Source organism: Capsicum annuum, chromosome 11 (assembly GCF_002878395.1).
Source record: "Capsicum annuum cultivar UCD-10X-F1 chromosome 11, UCD10Xv1.1, whole genome shotgun sequence".
NCBI lineage: Eukaryota > Viridiplantae > Streptophyta > Magnoliopsida > Solanales > Solanaceae > Capsicum > Capsicum annuum.
Window position 1 is genome coordinate 225944848 of NC_061121.1, and position 7724 is coordinate 225952571.

Here is a 7724-nt window from a genome sequence, read left to right on the forward strand (position 1 = left end):
CCATGAATTGCAAGTGTTTGATGAAATTCCTAAATGATTGAGTTTGAACAATGACTACTTAATATGTTTTTTGAAGCTTTAGTATGTCCTATTGTTATTATTATCGAGTCTTGGGGGTTATGAATATCCAAAATTTAGATGTTTACCATAATTTCAGTATCTACAAAATGATTTCAGTCATACCATGAGCAATAGCATTCTGTTAGTTAATACGGACAGTTATGAGTTCAGTTAAGCTTAGTCCAGTATAGTGATCAGTGTTAGTTTAGTTAGAAGTAGGATTCATTACCGAGCGAACCCAGGGATGGGGGCATTCCTATCAGATTAGGATGTGACCCGTAGTAGCAATCCCTGAGTTACAGAACTACGTAACCAGCGTAGGTTGAGATTCTTCCTACCAGTTTAGGGTTGACTCAAATTTTATTAGTACTCCTGCTAGATTAGGGTAACTCTTAAGTCCTTCGAGACACCAGTTTAGCGGATCTACATAGCCATTATCCATACCCATGGAATGGTACTGACACTCTTCTAACTTGGCTTATAGGTTGGACCCTGATTAACTCAGATTGGGGCATGTCGGTTAGATGATACCTCCCATAGTCTCAGTCCAGTATTTAGTATGATTTAGTTCAGGTTTACATTGACCTTAGCATACAGTTATCAGATATTTAGTTAACAGGTTTCAGTATTTCAGTTTATAGACTATTTTAGAATTATGCTATATGCTTGGTCATGCATTCTTAGATTTTACAGTATACACGCATTTATATCAGTTATTCAGTTACCTCTTGCTATTCATTCAGTCAGTTATTTCTCATGCACAAACCCATGCATATCGGTCTAACCTCATCTAGTATACCAGTACATTCAAAGTACTGACTGCATACTCATTTGGTGCACTATGATGTCTCATATCATAGGTTTGGACGCTCAGGTTCCCGACCACACTTAGACATTCCTGCGCATTAGCAGCAACAACAATGGTGAGTCTTCATATTTGGAGGATCGATTGTATTTATTTTAGTGTTTTTCAGTTTAGTAGTCAGTTGGAGTTAGTGGGGCCTGTCCCATCAACTCTTATTCAGTCAGTTTTAGAGGCTTTCGGACACTTCACATAGTCAATTAGTTTGTCATTACTTTTATCAGTTTTCAGACAATTATTGTTTTCCAACAGTTATTGTTAGACTTATGATTCAGAAATTTTTTAGTATTTAAAATCTTATATCGTATTCAGTTATTCCGCACATGTGTATTTTATCATTATTAGCTGGTACTCACAGTAGGTACCACCTCATGGGTTAGCTTGTGGTCTTTCGGGATCGTGAACACCGTGTGGCGCCCAGAGTGTATTTTTGGAACGTTATAACTTACTAATAGCACATGATATGTCTAGAAGTGTACAATTTATGATATACATTAAACATCCCAACACTCTTATGTAGTTCAATTGTAAGTCACTTTCACCTTCATTCTTTTGAAGTGCAAAGATCACGTCCAATGGAGTCTTGCAATACTAAATTCCAAATACTTGAATTTGTCAAGTACTTGTTCGATGTAATGAGACTATGACAATGCCAAACCTTGTGGAGTTCTATTATTCTTATTCCTAAGATCACGCCCGCAACTCCAAGGTCTTTCATATCAAACTTGCTCTCAAACATTCATTTCGTAGCATTTATGTCAGAAATGTCTCTACCGATGATCAACATATCATCCACATACAAAAAAATAATGACTTTTTGATTTGGAGTGTCTTTAATATAAACACATGTATCACATTCATTTATCTTGAACCCGTTTGCCAACTTGGTTTTGTCAAACTTTGCATGCCACTGTTTAGGTACTTATTTTAGTCCATAGAATGACTTAATCAGTTTGCACACCTTCTTTTCTTTACCTGGAACCACAAAACCCTCGGGTTGTTCCATGTAAATTTTTCTTCTAATTCACCATTTAGAAATGTTGTTTTCATATCCATTTGATAGATTCCAAGACCATATACCGCCACCAAGGCAATTAACATCCGAATTGACGTTATACTTATTATAGGCGAGTATGTATCAAAGCAATCAAGGTCTTCTTTCTGTTTGAAGTCTTTTACTACAAGACTTGCATTGTATTTGTCAATAGTACCATTCGTTTTCATTTTCCTTTTAACGATCCATTTAGAACCTAAAGGTTTATTTCCTAGAGGAAGATCAATCAACTCCCACGTATGGTTTCTCAAGATTGAATCAATCTCATTATTGACTGCCTCTTTCTAAAAGGATGAGTTTGAAGATGACACCGCTTCTTTAAATGTTTGAGGCTCATTTTCTAAGAGAAATGTTATAAAATCCTATCCAAATGAAATTGACATTCTTTGACATGTACTACGTCATAGATTTTCATCATTATGTACATACTCACTTGGTTCATCTTGAGGTCTTTTAGACCCTCCACTAAACTGTTCATGTCTAGTTTTATATGAATAAATGTGTTTAAAGAACTTAACATTATCTGATTCAATTACTTTATTTCCATTGATATCCGGATGTTCGAATTTATGAACTAAAAACTGACATGTTTTACTACTTTTAGCATATCCTATGAACACGCGGTTCACTATCTTAGGTCCTATCTTCACCATTTTAGGCATAGGAACTTGAATTTTTGATAGACACCCTCATACTTAGAAATATTTCAAGTTGGGTTTCCTTCCTTTCTATTTTTCAAATAGAATTGATTGTGTCTTACTATGGGGCACTCTATTGATTATTTGGTTAGCTATAAGGATAGCTTCCCCCCACAATTTTTGTGGTAAACATGAACTTATTAGTAAGGCATTCATTATTTTCTTTAACGTTTGTTTTTTCCTTTCCGCAATTCCATTAGATTGAGGTGAATACAGGGACATTGTTTGATGGATAATTTCAATCTTTATACATATTTCTGCAATGGGAGATTCATATTCTCCACCCCTATTACTTCTTTTCGTTTTGATCTTTTTCTCTAATTGATTTTCAACTTCTGTTTTATATTGTCTAAATACATATATTGCTTCATCCTTACTATTTATTAAATAGACATAACAATATTTAGTCTAATCATTAATAAAAGTTATAGAATACTTTTTTCCACCACGAGATGGTGTTGACTTCATATCACGAATGTCAGTATGTATTAAGTCTAAGGAATTGGAATTCCTTTCAACGGACTTATACAGATGCTTAACATACTTTGATTCCACACACATTTGACATTTTGATTTATTGCACTCAAAGTTTGGTAAAACTTCTAAGTTAATCAGTTTTCATAAAGTTTTATAATTGACATATCCTAATCGTTCACGCCACAATTCATTAGACTCAAGCAAGTAAGAAGAAATAGAACTTTCATTGATTGCAACTGTCATTACATTAATCTTAAAAAGGCCCTCAGTGAGGTAACCTTTTCCTACTTACACTTCCCCTTTGTTAATTACAATTTTTTCAAAAACACACACTTGAGTTCATTTTTGTCAATAAGTGATACAAAAAATCAAGTTCTTTCTTAACTTCGGTACATAAAGGACATTGTTGAGAGTCAACATTTTTTCTAACATCATTTTCAAGCATACTTTTCTTGTCCCTTTAACTTTTATAATTGTGGAGTTTGAAATATAGATCTTCTCTTCACCTTGAGCCAGAGCAAACTCAACAAACAACTCTTTATTTGCAAGAATATGGTGGGTGGCACCAGAATCCATCCACCATTCTCGAGAATTTCTCACCAAGTTACATTAAGAATGAAAAACACATAGATCGTCCATTTCGTTCTTGGATTCAACCATATTTGCTTGATCTTTCTTTTTGTCTTTCTTTAGGGCACGATAATCTGCAGACTTGTGGCCAATCTTACCACAATTAAAGCATTTTTCTATGAATTTCTTCTTAGGATGATTGATTTGTTATCCAGTTTTTTTCCGCTTCTTTGAGTTGTTAGGGTCGTCTTCTACAATATTAGCTCCATTTATTGCAGAATTTCCCTTAGACCTCCTCTTTGCGGCTTTGTTGACTTTCTCAATGTGCAACTCCACAATGAGGCCTTCAACTATCATCTCCTTTCATTTATGTTTCAAGTAATTCTTGAAGTCCTTCCATAAAGGTGACAACTTCTTTATTATTGCAACTACTTGAAATGGATCGTTCAAAACTAAATCTACAATAAAGTTTATGTGAATATTAAGAATATTTTCAACATATTCAAATAAGGTATTTACTAAATTCATACCTTCAGCAAGGATATTGTGGATGATGACTTGCAATTCCTGTACTTGAGAAACGACAGTTTTGTTATCAATCATTTTGTACTCAAGAAATCGTGCAACAAAGAACTTCTTGGTTCTCGCATCCTTAGTCTTATATTTCTTTTCCAGTGCATTTCATAATTCTTTAGATGTCTTTATTCCGTTGTAGATATTGTATAAGTCATCTTGGAGGCCACTTAGGATATAGTTCCTATATAGGAAATCAGAATATTTTCATGCCTCTGTTATGATGAATCTCACCTGGTCCAAAATTCTTTAGGTACTTCTGAAGCATCTTTTGGTATAAACCTTTGAAGACATAAGGTTTTCAGATAGAATAACATCTTCTGCTGCCACCGCCTAAAATCAATTTCAAAAAAAAATTTGGGCTTTTTCACTAGTGTCATAGCGGGTGACACAGTTGTACGACTGGTTGTGGCAACGTTAGTTGCTGCCACACTTGTCACACCATCAACATGACCGTCTGTAGTCATTTTTCTAGCACAAAGACAGTCAACTTTAGTATAAAAATATACTAATTACAAGTTTGTAGCAACTTATAAACACTACTTTTTTCTAGTTTAACGGTGAAGTTTTTATGTCTTTCAATCGTTAATCGAATGACTTTAACTTTCAGTTTTTAAGTTCAAACAGAGTAGAAAACATAAAGCTTTAATCTCCAGAAACTAAACACTGCAGATTATGAAAGGTTAATTCTTTAAGATTGTTGTTTCGGGTACATAATCTGTATGTTTATGCACTAAACTTTAACACAAGTTCAAGACTTTTTCAAGAACACTTATGAAGTTTTTCAACACCTTCAACATAAGTTCAATACGAACCATCAAAGAAGCGTGTTGTTTTAAAGAATAAGATGAAACATAAATAGAATCAAGTCCTCCGAATTCATGGAGTGTCCTTAAGGAATTAATTTTCCTCAAGTACCCGAGGTTGCGAAATTTTTCTTCCCAGAATAAAATGGTTTCATAATCAGAATGTAGCAGTACCTCAAAACCTTCTGATCTTCTTTGAACTCACTCAACGGGAAATGATCATACAGAGTATTTTAGAAGTAAGAGAAATATTTTTTCTATGCAAAAATTTTTGTGTCAAATCTATGGAAAAAATACAAGTTTATATAGCCATGAAGTGTCTCTTCGGAAAGGAACCAATGGTTCATCGGAAAGGTGTATCATTTCATAATAGTCATGTCTGTCCATTCGTAACAGTATGTCTTTTCCGAACAGTCACAACCATCCGAACAGTCATCCCTTTTCCCAAACCAGTGTGTCTTTTTTACTCGAAGAGTGTGTCCCTTTCGAGAAACCTTTCAGCATTTTCTTCATGCATTCTGCATGCACGTTAATGGAGGAAAAAATATTGCATTTTTCCATTGGATTTTCGGATTGATCTTTCCCAAGTTTCAATTAAACTTTGTCTTAAAAATTAATCTCATCTATGATTTTCCAAATTCAAATCTGAAGCAGAAGCCGAGTGAGAGACGACGATAACGACGACGTGAGACACCTCTTGGTTCTTGCCTCACTATCCACTTGAAGGAGTGTTTCTTAATAAGAACACAATAAAGTTGCTTTCTCCCACCAATGTGAGAGAAGTAGACTTTTCTTTAGTGAGTACACTTTCCTTTTAAGTGTGCTCACTTTCCCTACAAGAATTTCCCTCCATATTCCATTCACAGCAAATCAACAATTGAACCCAACAAATATTGCATTGATTATTGCACTTTAAAATGCATACATGGATAATTTGTAAAATACATCTCTATTTATTAATTTCTGAATGAGTGTGTAAGTTCATAGAGGCCAACTAATACAAAACAGATGTAGTACAAAAACAAAAAAAAATAATTCCTTACGCAAAACTTAGCACCATTATTGAGTAGCTGAGATTGAATAGTTAAACTAGAAGTTAAAATCAAGAACTTTGAATATTGGATTACAAGGCCGGACTTTCTTGGCATCAATAATTGGGAAACCAAGAAATTCTCAATTGAATAACACTAATCAGAATCATATATTATGTACACAAACATCTTTCTCCTTGAACTCTTCTAATTTGTCATCATAATTTTTAATTCATCAAAGCTAAGAACTCCATCTCCATTTATATCAAATCTACTAATCATAGATTTACAATTTTCAATGGAAGTTGACTCACCAAGGCTACTTAACATCCTCTTTAAGCTATTAGGAGTAATGTAACCTCCACTACCTTTCATATCTTCATACATTCCAAATGTTCCAATTAATAACTCACTCTCTTTATTCCTCTCTTCCTCCACACCTTCCATCAACTTTGTAAAATCCCCAAACCCCAACAACCCATCCCCATCGAAATCTGATAGCCTCACTGCCATCTCAGCCTCTTCCTCCGTCAGCGCGCCTCCTACCGCCTTCATGCATCTCCTTAGCTCCTCTGGTGACACCTTTCCATCTCCATTCTCATCAAAATACGTAAATAACCTCTCCAACTCGTCGTTATTACTACTACTGCTCACAGAAAGACGATCGTAGTAGCACTAGTAGTAAAAGAAGTTATTAGACCTGATGTTGTTTTTGAGTACCCTTTTTTAACGAAAACATATTCCGTAATCGTGAGAAAAAAGATTCTTTAAAAGTTTAAGCTGTAAAGTAGATGATTAAAGCGTGAAAAGGGATTGAAGTAACGCTGAAACAAAGTAAACTTTTGGAAAAAAGCTGTTGAAAGACAAGAAATGTTATGAGGATGAAGGAAGAAAGAGTGATATTTATAGTTTATGGGGTTGCAGATTTGAGTAGGAAACTAGAGTAGAAAAGGACTAGTTGATGGTATTAATTTAGTGGGCTTACCTCGTATAGAAAGAACTTGTAATACCATTTGTTTCTAGTTGAAAAATAGTAAAACAACACGTTATCAAATAAGAAAAAGAAAAAATGACAAAGAAGTGAGCTAAGGAGACCTAATGTTTGGTTTTGTGGGATAAAGGCTTATCTTGAAAACTACGTGTTTGGTGTGTGTATGTGTGTGTATGTGGGGTAGAGGAGTGGGGATTTGGAATATTATATTATAGGAAAAAGGTATCGTTTCCACCTCAAAACTATACCCAAAAAGTCGAAGTCATACCTAAACTATACCAGTGACCTATTACACACCTAAACTATAAAAAATTAAAACTATTTACACTCTGTCAGGCTACCACCACTTGCATGTGGTGCAGTGTTTTACACGCGCAGCCACGTCAGCATCACGTCAATAAAAAGTATCACCTTTTTATAGTTAAGGTATGTAATAGGTCACTAGTATAATTTAGGTGTGGCTTAGACTTTTCGGATATAGTTTGGGATGGAAACGATACCTTTTTTCCTATATTATATTGTCATCTATAATGTCATGCCAAATTCACATATATTTACGAGTTCGGAGCTGATAGAGCTATTTTTTAGAGCAAAAATATTAA

The 7724-nt window shown here is 34.5% G+C and overlaps 1 pseudogene; it reads right to left on the reverse strand.

The window, feature by feature from the left end:
* Nucleotides 1-6033: 6033 nt before the first annotated feature.
* Nucleotides 6034-7144, reverse strand: LOC107846196 (annotated as a pseudogene).
* Between the last annotated feature and the right edge of the window lie 580 nt (nucleotides 7145-7724).